General features: G+C 41.9%; 1 long non-coding RNA gene across 1 annotated transcript in view; it reads left to right on the forward strand.

Annotated features, from left to right (window-relative positions):
• The first annotated feature begins 294 nt into the window (after positions 1 to 294).
• Positions 295 to 15,648, forward strand: part of LOC102549584 (uncharacterized) — a 31,266-nt gene continuing 15,912 nt past the window's right edge. Inside the window, exons 1-2 of the long non-coding RNA XR_015644078.1 lie at positions 295 to 367; positions 933 to 1,078. This is a non-coding gene — a long non-coding RNA (uncharacterized LOC102549584). The remainder of the gene's footprint in view (positions 368 to 932; positions 1,079 to 15,648) is intronic.

Consider the following 15,648-nt stretch of genomic DNA (forward strand, 5'->3'; position numbering starts at 1 on the left):
ACTTTAATTCACTAGAATTTCTTTCAAGCAATTTCCTGTCCCCTTCTTACAATCTCACTAACTTGAATATAGAGTATAGCTGTATTGCTATTTTTACTGCAGAAAACATAAAACTCAAAAGCTGACAGCCTCCAAGTGAAGTTTGTGATGTTGATGGCACACCCACGGAAGGTGGTCAGCTATAGATTTGTCTTCAGCAATGAGTCTTCACTTTCTGTTGTCCAGGCTGATGGTGAAGCCTTAATGGGACATTCTGTTGTCATGGAAACACATAAAGGTTCTTAAACCTTCACTCAACAGTGACATCCAGGACATCCTCCCACATTCCAGGAACCAAGAGGGCCTGATGTGAATTCAGCATCAACAAGTCAGAAAAGAAGGATGGTTGGGAGTGCACATGGCTGCTTTAGCCTAGATCTATACACAGAAAAGTCTCTATAGCAAGCTACCCAACAGGCCAGACTACAGCCCTACAACAATCAGCTCAGAACACTCAGGACTCATTAACAATGGCTGGACTCCTTATTTTTTAACCCCTGCTTCCCACTCAGGCTCAACCAGAAAAAGTACACTGGGCTTTCCAACACAACCACATACTATGCCCCATCTCTACTCAGCCCTCACCCTCCCTGACATCCTCCAGTCACAAACCTTCCTGTATTTCACTTAAAGTTTTCTCAACTCCCCAGCTGCCTCTGAATTGCTGACAAGTGTTAAGTCCTGGGGCCGAGCTTGTGCCCTGTAAAGAATCTTAGGTCTGCTCTCCTTTGCGTGGTTATTGATGATGGAGCACTAAGCTGGGGTGATGAGGATTGATGAAACCCTGTAGCCTTCTCTGAGAAATGACAGAAGAAACAAGAAGGGACCAGAAGACAGGATGCCACCATCCTATCTGAGATCACTAGATAACTGCTTCTCTCTCCTGTCCACAGACTCAAGTCCATGGAAAAGAAAGAAGTGCTTTAAGACCGAGCTTTCTAATTGCTTGAGGTCTGGACATGAACTAGGGCATAACTTATATAACCAGGACACAGAAGCTGCTCGTGAGCAAGAGAACAGTAATAAACACTCTCAGAAGGTGAGGAGCCAAAGGTGAACTTAGTTATTAATGGCATAATAGCAGCACTAATAGTTATGATCATATTCTCTCTCTCTCTCTCTCTCTCTCTCTCTCTCTCTCTCTCTCTGTGTGTGTGTGTGTTGCTACATTTTAACCTAAAATCACACTTCAGATTAATTTGCACAGTATTTATAGCAAATATTTACTAACTATGTATCATAAAATGTCCCCCTCCTGGTCTTAGTTAAAATTCCCCTATTACAAACTGGTCAGGGGCACTGCTACATCTCGTATGGTTTTAATTACATATCACTCCGCACCTGGGATCAATTTCTGTATTAATCAGCTTTGCCGTAATAAAAGAAACATTAGTCCCCTAAACGAAACGGTCTGTGTAATTAAGCACAAACATACAGGTAAGGACACATGATCGTCTCAACTGATACAGAAAAGGCTTCCAGCAAAGTTTAACATCCTTTTGGGATAAACAATTGGGATAAACGGCCTGAAGAAACTAGGAATCAATGGAGTTCACCTCCAGTAATAAAAACTGCACACAACAAGCCTAAACCCAATATGAACACATCTCATAAAAATCCAGAAAGGGACAAAGAAAACCTTACTCTCCTCTCTAGGTTAATATGGTGTGTGAAGTCTCGGCTTAAAGCAAAACCAAGGTGGCATGTTTGAGGGGCACCTGGAGGCTTTAACTGATATGGCAAGGCCCATCCTAGTGGGCAGCACCATTCAAGGGGCTGGGAGACAGCCTGGACAAGAAGGAGAAAGGGAGTTGGACATTGCTTTCATCTCTCTCTGTTTCCTGTCTGTGGAGAGTGTAGAGCATCTGCCTCATGCCCTGACACCACAACTTCCTTACCGTGGCAGACTGTATCCTCAAACTATGAACCAACATGAATCAATCCTTCCTTAAGATGTTCTCTGTCGTGAATTTTGTCATGCTGATGATAAGAAAAACAGATAATAAAAGTTGTCAAAACATGAAGTCAGCTGCCCTACAGATCATTAGCTAAATGGCCAATGACCCTTCAGTCCACCATTTTGCTTGGCCAAATAATGGAAGCAGAGTGGCATACCTTTTAAACTAGGCAGCTGCCAGCTTCTGTTGGTTCCGTGCCAACTAGAAAAAAAGTGTGTGCTCTAGGTAACCACCGATAAACACCTCCCACTTGTGGAGAATTAGTAAAAGATGCCTCCTAGTCTAACACCTAGAGAGAAGAGACACAACAAGGCACAAAGAAAGGATGGTAGAGGGAGAGAGAGAGAGAGAGAGAGAGAGAGAGAGAGAGAGAGAGAGAGAGAGAGAGAGAGAGAGAGAATCACCTCACTCTTATCAAACACAGCTTGCATTGGTTAAACAAACACCACTACCTCTTGCCTAGGGGCCTTTGTTCAGCACACAAAAACACAATTATAAATGACAGCCCTGCAGCATGAGACGCAAAAGAGAAAAAAGAGAGAGAGAAAGAAAAATTTCATGTAAAAACTTATTCAAATGTGTATTTTCCCTCAGTAAATTTCATTTTCAGCTTCTGCAGAGTGGTGTTGAGAGGTTTAATTAAGCTCCGCGGCGTGAGCCAGTCACTCACACCCATTCCCTATTGAGAAAGGAGCCTTAGGTAACTTAGCAGTTTGAGCACAATAAGACCTTTCTCTGGCGTGTGGGCAATATGTCAGGCTTACTGCCCCACCCCCGGTGGAGTTATGCACTTCCTTAATGTGGAACCAGGCTGGTGGGCTGGAGTCTTACCCTGCGTTATTTCTGTCATTTGCATTTTATTTCCCCTTCAATCCTTCATGCTCAGATCTTTACCTTCTTCTGACAACGCCAACAGCAGCACACTTAAAGAAATTCGTGGATTTCCCCAGACACCTGCCATCGGCTACCACACATTAGAGGCTTTAGAGTAAATATCTCTCATTAGAGAGCTCTCCACTCATGCTGTCATGGAGGAGATATTCCTCAGCCCAGGGCTTCACACAGCACGTAGTGTAAATGTACAGACTGTGTTACTGCTTTGTACCAGAAGGCTGTTACCTTTAAAAGAAGCCAATGTCAAAAGCATTTCAGCAGCCTGAGCTTTAATGTCAAATTGAGTGTTTCATATTTCTAGACGTTCTACTTTGGTGGTAGTGCTGCAGCGTGTGTGTCTGTGTGCACGCACACGTGCACATGTGCATGTGTGAATGTGTTCAATGTTCAAAAAAGAGTGGTTAAGAATGTGTTCTTTAAAAGACCTAGTCACGGGGGCTAGAGAGATGGTTCAGAAGTTGAGTACTTGTTGCTCCTTCAGAGGACCTGAGTTTAGTTCCCAGCACTCATGTCAGGAAACCTATAACTAACTAACTAACTAACTAACTAACTAACTAACTAACTACCTGTAACTCCAGCTCCAGGGATCCGACACACCCTTCTAGAGTTCACAGATAACCTGCACACACAGAAGACATGGGTAGAGATATATGAATATACAATATGCATAAATTAAATAAATACAGGTGCACATGTATATCATAAATAAATGTATTTTCAAACCTATCTGGTCACAGTAGAAGGAGGTATGGGTAATGTTCAGTCACTGTTCAGATACCTCCCAGAGTTCCAAGAATAGAGACTAACAGTCGACTAGTTTTCCTTCTAGGGATACTTGCTAAGTTCTAAAGCTTACCAGTATAATTTTAAAGGTAACCTTTTAAAACACTGTTTTCTAAAGTTTACAAAGACGCTCATGTCTTCAAATATCTGAGGTTGGCATAATGAAGCTAGCTGAATTTGGATGGCTTATGTATTTTCAGTGCTTCCTGAGTCTCCCGGGGTCTTGTCCTTCCCATTTTATTGTGTGTGAGGACAGAAGAAATATGTATTCAGTTGCAGGCAATGGGAACTCAAATGAACCATTTATGGCACATAATTTGGGGTAAAGTACGTGTGGCTAGCATCGGGAAAGTAGAAAGTGGACGACCATGGAAGAGAGGAGACTTGAGGGGACGGGGTTGGGGGGGTAGCAGAACACGTGTGTGTGTGCGCATGCGTGCGTGCATGTGTGTGTGGTGGTGGTGGTGGTGGTGTGTGTGTGTGTGTGTGTGTGTGTACAAAAGAGTAGGAGAATGCTGGGGTGGGAAGACACAATGGAAACATGGATGGGTGCATTGGGAGGTGTCGGGAGGAGCGGAGGGAAGCAACCAAAACAGTTTTACAAACTAACTTAAAAATCAAAACCATAATAATAGTAAAGAAAGAAATAGCTATATAGAAGACAAATTCTTTCTAGACACATGAAGACAACCGGCAGGGGCAAGAATATGTTTTAAGTAAATGATAATCTGATAGGGTAGGGGCAGAAGGGGAAGTAGAAAAGTAAAGTGCTTTCCACTTTAAATATTCTCCACCTAAAATTAAATCATGATCATTTATTTATTAATTTGAAAACAATAAAGGAGGGCTGGAGAGATGACTTGGTGGTTAGAAGCACTGGCTGCGCTTCCGGAGGACTCAGGTTCAAGTCCCAGTACCTACTTGGAAGTTCACAGTCAGCTGTTCCAAGGGATCTGACACTCTCTTCTGGGAGAATGACACCCTCCTCTGGCTTATGTGGACACCAGGCACACACATGATACACAGAAAACAAACAAACATTAAATAAATAAGTAGTAAATAGTTTAAAAGAAAAACTTAAGATGAACACTTGCACATAATAAAGGGTCCGAAAGTAGGAAAAGTCATCAAAACTGCCTAAGTCAGGAGATAACGACATTGTTCATGCTATCCTCCTTACTCATGGTTTCAGGCTGGTTACAGGATGACTTGGAAGGTTGAATTTGTCTTCTGTGACTCTCTCTCTCATATAAAGATCATTGAATCTCCCCCCCTCCAGAAGCTCCCACATCTCTTTTCTAAGCTACCTCTGGCAAAGGACTGGTATTCCCTATAATAAAGAGCCCCACTATTCAAACTGGGCAAAAGGATACCACCAAGGTTCTGGTGGTATGGTTCTGGTGATGTAGTTCTGGTGATGTGGTTCTGGTGATGTGGTTCTGGTGGTGTGGTACTGGTGGTATGGTTCTGGTGGTATGGTTCTGGTGGTATAATTCTGGTGGTATGGTCCTGGTGGTATGGTTCTGGTGGTATGGTTCTGGTGGTATGGTCCTGGTGGTATGGTCCTGGTGGTATGGTCCTGGTGGTATGGTTCTGGTAGTATAGTCCTGGTGGTATGGTCCTGGTGGTATGGTCCTGGTGGTAGGGTTCTGGTGGTATGATTCTGGTGGTATGGTTCTGGTGGTATGGTTCTGGTTTTTAAAAGAAGAAATGGGAGTTTACCTCATCTCCTTGAACAGCTAAATTCACAAATACTTTAATAAATTTCAGTAAAATTTTCACTAAAATCACTAGTGAGATCTCATTAAAAAAAAAAAAAAGGTTTCCCCCTTCTCAAAAGTTCAATTTTTCGTAAGAAAAGCTATTCTAATGACTAAGCATAGTGGCGCAAGGCAGGTGGATCTCTGTGAGTCCAAGGCCAGACTAGTCTACAAAGAGAGTTCCAGGACAGTCAGAGCTATACGATAAGAGCCTGCCAAAAAACAAACAAACAAAGCTATTTTAAAAGGAAACAAACCCTATGCATTCTGAGGGAATCCTTTATCCAGTCTAATCAACCTCAAAACAAAGGTCTCTCTATTTGGGGGTAAATATTTTGACTCCTAATGGCCGTAAGCTCACTACAGAGAAAGCTAAAGTCTCAATACGAAGACTTAATGATAAGCTTAAAAACTGTGAGTCTTCCCTGAGGACAAGAGAAACAGTGTCAGCTTCCTGTCATCCATCATTTCTTTTCTGACACTACTGCTACTGAGCCACATAATTTTGGATTTCCTGCAAGTAATCCACACAATTTCTAAGTATTTTAGTACCTTGCTACCCAAAGTACCATTCACACCAGCTTCGTCTTGGAGCTTGTTAGAGGTGTGGACTCTTGGGCCTATTCTCAACCATACAGGCTCTGCTTCTCGATAAGGCTTGGGAGAGGACTGGAAAGATGGCTCAGGTTGTAAGAGCATTTGCTCGTAAGCATTAGGATCTGAGTTTGAGTCCCCAGCGACCAAACAAAATGCAAGGTATGGACATATACATATCTTCCGTCCCAGGCACTTTTAGGGTAGGTGGAAATAGGAGATTCCTTGCGGCTTGCTGACTGCCAGCTTTGTTCATTGAACGACCCTGACTTGAGGGAGTAAGACTGAACATTACAAAAACTAGGAATCTGAAGTTTTCCCTCTGTCCTCTGTACTTGTGTAAAGGTGTGCATGCCAGGGGTTGGGGATTTAGCTCAGTGGTAGAGCGCTTGCTAGGAAGCACAAGGCCCTGGGTTCGGTCCCCAGCTCCAGAAAAAAAGAAAAGAAAAAAAAAAGGTGTACATGCCCACACACATGCATGAATACCACACACACACACACACACACACACACACACACACACACACACACTAAAATATTCCAAAGAGTTGCAACAGCACACCAAAGTTGGAGTAGCAGGACTGTAAAAAGCATGCAGTCCCCTTAGGATCTGATGCCTGAAATCTAGCAACCAGGCCCATAGTCCTTTGGCTTGGAATTTGGGAAACAAAACAAGCAACGTGGATCCAGAGAACCAAACTTCTATTTATCTTCCTTCCATTCCATTAATGCAAATAGCAAGGCCCAGTGAAAGTCATTGGCTAGACATGGGGAAAACATCTAAGCAATGCCTGATCTCTCTTTTCACCACACTACAACAATCTGGAGATCTCTAGGTATGTTAATGTGTAAGGATCGAGGTTTTTTCAGAGTCATTTCCATAAGCCTTATTTCTAGCATGTGGGCTGTGGAAATATGGAGGCCAACATGTGGCTGGTGCAAAGTAAACATGCTATGTTAATTTTTTAAAGTCACGGTCAGGCTCCGGTTGCATCCTGAGGTCTGCTCCTATGGATTGGTCATTGAGACAGGCGCTCCATACTCAAAGGTTGATCTGCCCCACACGTAGTACACACTCCCCTCTTGGCATTTTTCTCATTTCCTCGAAAAGCCTCCTCTGTACAAACGTCAGATCAGAAGCCAAAGGAAACTCAGCTCAATTTGCCCTGCTCCCCATGGAGCTCCCAGTGACTGCAGGCTTTCATTCCCTTCTCTCCCACATTAATTTCACTGTGCATTAGTCAGCATCCAAGTTTCCCCAGATTCCAAGGGGAAAAGAGTTCTGGGGTAGTCTAGACTGAGCTAGCAGGCTGCTGGCTGCTGGCTGCTTCATCTTCATGGGCGGCATCCTTTATTGCTGTGTTCTATTTCACTGGATACCATGAAAGAAAACCATGACCAGACATATGTAGACACACTGTAAAGTCTTCGAAGGTAAGCTCGACAGTATGGAGAACACAAGGTCTTTGTCCATCCACTATGTACCTTCCTCGTTGATGGGACATAATACCTAGCAACTTAAAGATGGAGAACTTGACTCTGTCAGCAGGAAGGCATGGATATAAGAGGGTCATTGGCCATCACATTGTACTCATAGTCGGGAGGCAGAGAGACAGTACACAAATTCACACAATCAGAAATGAAAAGGGAGATATAACAAGGAACACTGAGGAAATTCAAAAAATCATTAGGTCTTACTTCAAAAGCCTGCACTCCACAAAATTGGAAAACCTTAATGAAATGGATAATTTTCAAGACAGACACCAATTATCAAAGTTAAATCAAGATTAAGTAAACTATCTGAATGGTCTTATAAACCTTAAGAAAATAAAAGTAGTCATTAAAAGTCTCCCAGCCAGATGGATTTAGTGCAGAATTCTACCAGACTTTCAAAGAAAAGCTAATACCAATAATTCTCAAAATATTCTACAAAATAGAAACAGAAGGAATACCACTAAACTCATTCTATGAGACCACAGTGACCCTAGTACCTAAACCACACAAAGACTCAACAAAGAGAATTTCAGGCTAATTTTCCTTATGAACACTGATGCAAAAATACTTGATAAAATATTCACAAACCAAATCAAAGAACACATCAAAGACATCATCTATGATGATCATATAGGCTTCATCCAAGGGATGCAAGGGTGGTTCAACATACAAAAAAACCATCAACATAATCCACCATATAAACAAACTAAAAGAAAAAAACTACATGACCATCTCACTAGATACCTAAAAACATTTGACAAAATCCAACACTCCTTCATGTTAAAACTTAAAGAGAGTCCTGGTTGCTGCCGCTGCAGAAAGCCCGTGGGCAGCACCCCACGAGCGAACTTGAGCCTCGGGACCACAGGTAAGACCAACTTGTCTGCTGCAAGAAAGCTGCCTGGTGAAATCGGGACACAGAGGCAAAATTCCTCTAGGACCCGGCACTTTCTGTGTTTACCAGAAGTCCCACACCCGCGGATCCTGGCCCGCAGCAGCTCTCTGCTCCCAGACCCCGTGGGAAAGAGACCTCACCGCCTGGTCAGGTGGGCACTCCTGAGGCTGCAGAGCAAAGGAGACCACCAACACTGCCCACCCCTGCCCACATCCCTGACCAAAGAGGAAACTGTATAAGGCCTCTGGGTTCCCGTAGGGGAGGGCCCAGGAGCGGCAGGACCCCTGCCTGAGACACCGCCGGAACCTGAAGGAAACAGACAGGATAAACAGTTCCCTGCACCCAAATCCTGTGGGAGGGAGAGCTAAACCTTCAGAGAGGCAGACACGCCTGGGAAACCAGAAGAGACTGCTCCCTGCACACACATCTTGGACGCCAGAGGAAAACACCAAACGCCATCTGGAACCCTAGTGCACGGAAGCTCCCGGAAGGGGCGGCGCATATCTTCCTGGTTGCTGCCGCTGCAGAGAGCCCATGGGCAGCACCCCACGAGCGAACTTGAGCCTCGGGACCACAGGTAAGACCAACTTTTCTGCTGCAAGAAAGCTGCCTGGTGAACTCAAGACACAGGCCCACAGGAACAGCTGAAGACCTGTAGAGAGGAAAAACTACACGCCCGAAAGCAGAACACACTGTCCCCAGAACTGACTGAAAGAGAGGAAAACAGGTCTACAGCACTCCTGACACACAGGCTTATAGGACAGTCTAGCCACTGTCAGAAATAGCAGAACAAAGTAACACTAGAGATAATCTGATGGCCAGAGGCAAGCGCAGGAACCCAAGCAACAGAAACCAAGACTACATGGCAACATCGGAGCCCAATTCTCCCACCAAAACAAACATGGAATATCCAAACACACCAGAAAAGCAAGATCTAGTTTCAAAATCATATTTGATCATGATGCTGGAGGACTTCAAGAAAGACGTGAAGAACTCCCTTAGAGAACAAGTAGAAGCCTACAGAGAGGAATCGCAAAAATGCCTGAAAGAATTCCAGGAAACATAAATAAACAAGTAGAAACCCATAGAGAGGAGACACAAAAATCCCTGAAAGAATTCCAGGAAACACAATCAAACAGTTGAAGGAATTAAAAATGGAAATAGAAGCAATCAAGAAAGAACACATGGAAACAACCCTGGATATAGAAAATCAAAAGAAGACAAGGAGCTGTAGATACAAGCTTCACCAACAGAATACAAGAGATGGAAGAGAGAATCTTGGGAGCAGAAGATTCCCTAGAAATCATTGACTCAACTGTCAAAGATAATGTAAAGCAGAAAAAGCTACTGGTCCAAAACATACAGGAAATCCAGGACTCAATGAGAAGATCAAACCTAAGGATAATAGGTATAGAAGAGAGTGAAGACTCCCAGCTCAAAGGACCAGTAAATATCTTCAACAAAATCATAGAAGAAAACTTCCCTAATCTAAAAGAAGAGATACCCATAGGCATACAAGAAGCCTACAGAACTCCAAATAGATTGGACCAGAAAAGAAACACCTCCCGTCACATAATAGTCAAAACACCAAACGCACAAAATAAAGAAAGAATATTAAAAGCAGTAAGGGAAAAAGGTCAAGTAACATATAAAGGCAGACCTATCAGAATCACACCAGACTTTTCGCCAGAAACTATGAAGGCCAGAAGATCCTGGACAGATGTCATACAGACCCTAAGAGAACACAAATGCCAGCCCAGGTTACTGTATCCTGCAAAACTCTCAATTAACATAGATGGAGAAACCAAGATATTCCATGACAAAACCAAATTTACACAATATCTTTCTACAAATCCAGCACTACAAAGGATAATAAAGGGTAAAGCCCAACATAAGGAGGCAAGCTATACCCTAGAAGAAGCAAAAAGCTAATCGTCTTGGCAACAAAAAAAAAAAAGAGAATGAAAGCACACAAACATAACCTCACATCCAAATATGAATATAACGGGAAGCAATATCACTATTCCTTAATATCTCTCAAAATCAATGGCCTCAACTCGCCAATAAAAAGACATAGATTAACAAACTGGATACGCAACGAGGACCCTGCATTCTGCTGCCTACAGGAAACACACCTCAGAGACAAAGACAGACACTACCTCAGAGTGAAAGGCTGGAAAACAACTTTCCAAGCAAATGGTCAGAAGAAGCAAGCTGGAGTAGCCATTCTAATATCAAATAAAATCAATTTTCAACTAAAAGTCATCAAAAAAGATAAGGAAGGTCACTTCATATTCATCAAAGGAAAAATCCACCAAGATGAACTCTCAATCCTAAATATCTATGCCCCAAATACAAGGGCACCTACATATGTAAAAGAAACCTTACTAAAGCTCAAAACACACATTGCACCTCACACAATAATAGTGGGAGATTTCAACACCCCACTCTCATCAATGGACAGATCATGGAAACAGAAATTAAACAGAGATGTAGACAGACTAAGAGAAGTTATGAGCCAAATGGACTTAACGGATATTTATAGAACATTCTACCCTAAAGCAAAAGGATATACCTTCTTCTCAGCTCCTCATGGTACTTTCTCCAAAATTGACCATATAATTGGTCAAAAAATGGGCCTCAACAGGTACAGAAAGATAGAAATAATCCCATGTGTGCTATCGGACCACCACGGCCTAAAACTGGTCTTCAATAACAATCAAGGAAGAATGCCCACATATACTTGGAAATTGAACAATGCTCTACTCAATGATAACCTGGTCAAGGAAGAAATAAAGAAAGAAATTAAAAACTTTTTAGAATTTAATGAAAATGAAGGTACAACATACCCAAACTTATGGGACACAATGAAAGCTGTGCTAAGAGGAAAACTCATAGTGCTGAGTGCCTGCAGAAAGAAACAGGAAAGAGCATATGTCAGCAGCTTGACAGCACACCTAAAAGCTCTAGAACAAAAAGAAGCAAATACACCCAGGAGGAGTAGAAGGCAGGAAATAATCAAACTCAGAGCTGAAATCAACCAAGTAGAAACAAAAAGGACCATAGAAAGAATCAACAGAACCAAAAGTTGGTTCTTTGAGAAAATCAACAAGATAGATAAACCCTTAGCCAGACTAACGAGAGGACACAGAGAGTGCGTCCAAATTAACAAAATCAGAAATGAAAAGGGAGACATAACTACAGATTCAGAGGAAATTCAAAAAATCATCAGATCTTACTATAAAAACCTATATTCAACAAAACTTGAAAATCTTCAGGAAATGGACAATTTCCTAGACAGATACCAGGTACCGAAGTTAAATCAGGAACAGATAAACCAGTTAAACAACCCCATAACTCCTAAGGAAATAGAAGCAGTCATTAAAGGTCTCCCAACCAAAAAGAGCCCAGGTCCAGACGGGTTTAGTGCAGAATTCTATCAAACCTTCATAGAAGACCTCATACCAATATTATCCAAACTATTCCACAAAATTGAAACAGATAAATCACTACCGAATACCTTCTACGAAGCCACAATTACTCTTATACCTAAACCACACAAAGACACAACAAAGAAAGAGAACTGCAGACCAATTTCCCTTATGAATATCGATGCAAAAATACTCAACAAAATTCTGGCAAACCGAATCCAAGAGCACATCAAAACAATCATCCACCATGACCAAGTATGCTTCATCCCAGGCATGCAGGGATGGTTTAATATACGGAAAACCATGAACGTGATCCATTATATAAACAAACTGAAAGAACAAAACCACATGATCATTTCATTAGATGCTGAGAAAGCATTTGACAAAATTCAACACCCCTTCATGATAAAAGTCCTGGAAAGAATAGGAATTCAAAGCCCATACCTGAACATAGTAAAAGCCATATACAGCAAACCAGTTGCTAACATTAAACTAAATGGAGAGAAACTTGAAGCAATCCCACTAAAATCAGGGACTAGACAAGGTTGCCCACTCTCTCCCTACTTATTCAATATAGTTCTTGAAGTTCTAGCCAGAGCAATCAGACAACAAAAGGAGGTCAAGGGGATACAGATCGGAAAAGAAGAAGTCAAAATATCACTATTTGCAGATGATATGATAGTATATTTAAGTGATCCCAAAAGTTCCACCAGAGAACTACTAAACATGATAAACACCTTCAGCAAAGTGGCTGGGTATAAAATTAACTCGAATGAATCAGTAGCCTTCCTCTACACAAAAGAGAAACAAGCCGAAAAAGAAATTAGGGAAACGACAGCCTTCATAATAGTCCCAAATAATACAAAATACCTCGATGTGACTTTAACCCAGCAAGTAAAAGATCTGTATGATAAGAACTTCAAGACACTGAAGAAAGAAATTGAAAAAGACCTCAGAAGATGGAAAGATCTCCCATGCTCATGGATTGGCAGGATTAATATAGTAAAAATGGCCATTTTACCAAAAGCGATCTACAGATTCAATGCAATCCCCATCAAAATACCAATCCAATTCTTCAAAGAGTTAGACAGAACAATTTGCAAATTCATCTGGAATAACAAAAAACCCAGGATAGCTAAAGCTATCCTCAACAATAAAAGGACTTCAGGGGGAATCACTATCCCTGAACTCATGCAGTATTACAGAGCAATAGTGATAAAAACTGCATGGTATTGGTACAGAGACAGACAGATAGACCAATGGAATAGAATTGAAGACCCAGAAATGAACCCACACACCTATGGCCACTTGATTTTTGACAAAGGAGCCAAAACTATCCAATGGAAAAAAGATAGCATTTTCAGCAAATGGTGCTGGTTCAACTGGAGGTCAACATGTAGAAGAATGCAGATCGATCCATGCTTATCACCCTGTACAAAGCTTAAGTCCAAGTGGATCAAGGACCTCCACATCAAACCAGACACACTCAAACTAATAGAAGAAAAACTAGGGAAGCATCTGGAACACATGGGCACTGGAGAAAATTTCCTGAACAAAACACCAATGGCTTACGCTCTAAGATCAAGAATCGACAAATGGGATCTCATAAAACTGCAAAGCTTCTGTAAGGCAAAGGACACTGTGGTTAGAACAAAACGGCAACCAACAGATTGGGAAAAGATCTTTACCAATCCTACAACAGATAGAGGCCTTATATCCAAAATATACAAAGAACTCAAGAAGTTAGACCGCAGGGAAACAAATAACCCTATTAAAAAATGGGGCTCAGAGCTAAACAAAGAATTCACAGCTGAGGAATGCCGAATGGCTGAGAAACACCTAAAGAAATGTTCAACATCTTTAGTCATAAGGGAAATGCAAATCAAAACAACCCTGAGATTTCACCTCACACCAGTGAGAATGGCTAAGATAAAAAACTCAGGGGACAACAGATGCTGGCGAGGATGTGGAGAAAGAGGAACACTCCTCCATTGTTGGTGGGATTGCAAACTGGTACAACCATTCTGGAAATCAGTCTGGAGGATCCTCAGAAAATTGGACATTGAACTGCCTGAGGATCCAGCTATACCTCTCTTGGGCATATACCCAAAAGATGCCCCAACATATAAAAAAGACACGTGCTCCACTATATTCATTGCAGCCTTATTTATAATAGCCAGAAGCTGGAAAGAACCCAGATGCCCTTCAACAGAGGAATGGATACAGAAAATGTGGTACATCTACACAATGGAATATTACTCAGCTATCAAAAACAACGACTTTATGAAATTCGTAGGCAAATGGTTGGAACTGGAAAATATCATCCTGAGTGAGCTAACCCAATCACAGAAAGACATACATGGTATGCACTCATTGATAAGTGGCTATTAGCCCAAATGCTTGAATTACCCTAGATGCCTAGAACAAATGAAACTCAAGACGGATGATCAAAATGTGAATGCTTCACTCCTTCTTTAAAAGGGGAACAAGAATACCCTTGGCAGGGAAGAGAGAGGCAAAGATTAAAACAGAGACTGAAGGAACACCCATTCAGAGCCTGCCCCACATGTGGCCCATACATATACAGCCACCCTATTAGACAAGATGGATGAAGCAAAGAAGTGCAGACCGACAGGAGCCGGATGTAGATCGCTCCTGAGAGACACAGCCAGAATACAGCAAATACAGAGGCGAATACCAGCAGCAAACCACTGAACTGAGAATAGGAGCCCCGTTGAAGGAATCAGAGAAAGAACTGGAAGAGCTTGAAGGGGCTCGAGACCCCATATGTACAACAATGCCAAGCAACCAGAGCTTCCAGGGACTAAGCCACTACCTAAAGACTATACATGGACTGACCCTGGTCTCTGACCTCATAGGTAGCAATGAATATCCTAGTAAGAGCACCAGTGGAAGGGGAAGCCCTGGGTCCTGCTAAGACTGAACCCCCAGTGAACTAGACTGTTGGGGGGAGGGCGGCAATGGGGGGAGGGTTGGGAGGGGAACACCCATAAGGAAGGGGAGGGGGGAGAGGGATATTTGTCCGGATACCGGGAAAGGGAATAACACTCGAAATGTATATAAGAAATACTCATGTTAATAAAAAAAAAAAAGATTGAAAGATCCTGCCTGGCAAAAAAATAAAAAATAAAAAAAATAAAAAAATAAAAAAAACTTAAAGAGAGCAGGAATTCAAGGCCAATACAACACAATGAAAGCAATAGACAGCAAACAAATAACGAACATCAAAATAAATGGAGAGAAACCTAAAGGATTTCCACTGAAATCAGAGACACAACAAGATTGTCTACTCTCTCCCTATCTCTTGAATATAGTTCTTGAAGTCCTAGACAGAGCAATAAGACAAGTAAAGGGGATCAAAGGGATACAAATTAGAAAGGAAAAAGTCAAAATATCACTATTTTCAGATGGTAAGATAATATACGTAAGTGACCCCAAAAATTCTAGCAGAGAACTCCTACAGCTGATAAACACCTTCAGCAAAGTGGCTGGATGCAAAATTAACACAAAGAAACCAGTAGCTCTCCTCTTCACAAGTGATAAACAGACTAAGAAAGAAGTTAACAAAACTACCCTTCACAATAGCCACAAATCACATAAAATACCTTGGTGTGACTCTAACCAAGCAAATGAAAAACTTGCATGACAAGAACTTAAAGTCTCTGAAGAAAGAAACTGAGGAAGATATGAGAAGGTGGAAAGAGCCCCTTGCTTGTATATCAGTAGGATTAACATATCAAAAATGACCATCTTACCAAAAGCAAACGACAGATTCAATG

This window comes from Rattus norvegicus, chromosome 19 (assembly GCF_021556685.1).
Source record: "Rattus norvegicus strain SHRSP/BbbUtx chromosome 19, alternate assembly SHRSP_T2T, whole genome shotgun sequence".
In the NCBI taxonomy this organism is placed as follows: Eukaryota; Metazoa; Chordata; class Mammalia; order Rodentia; family Muridae; genus Rattus; species Rattus norvegicus.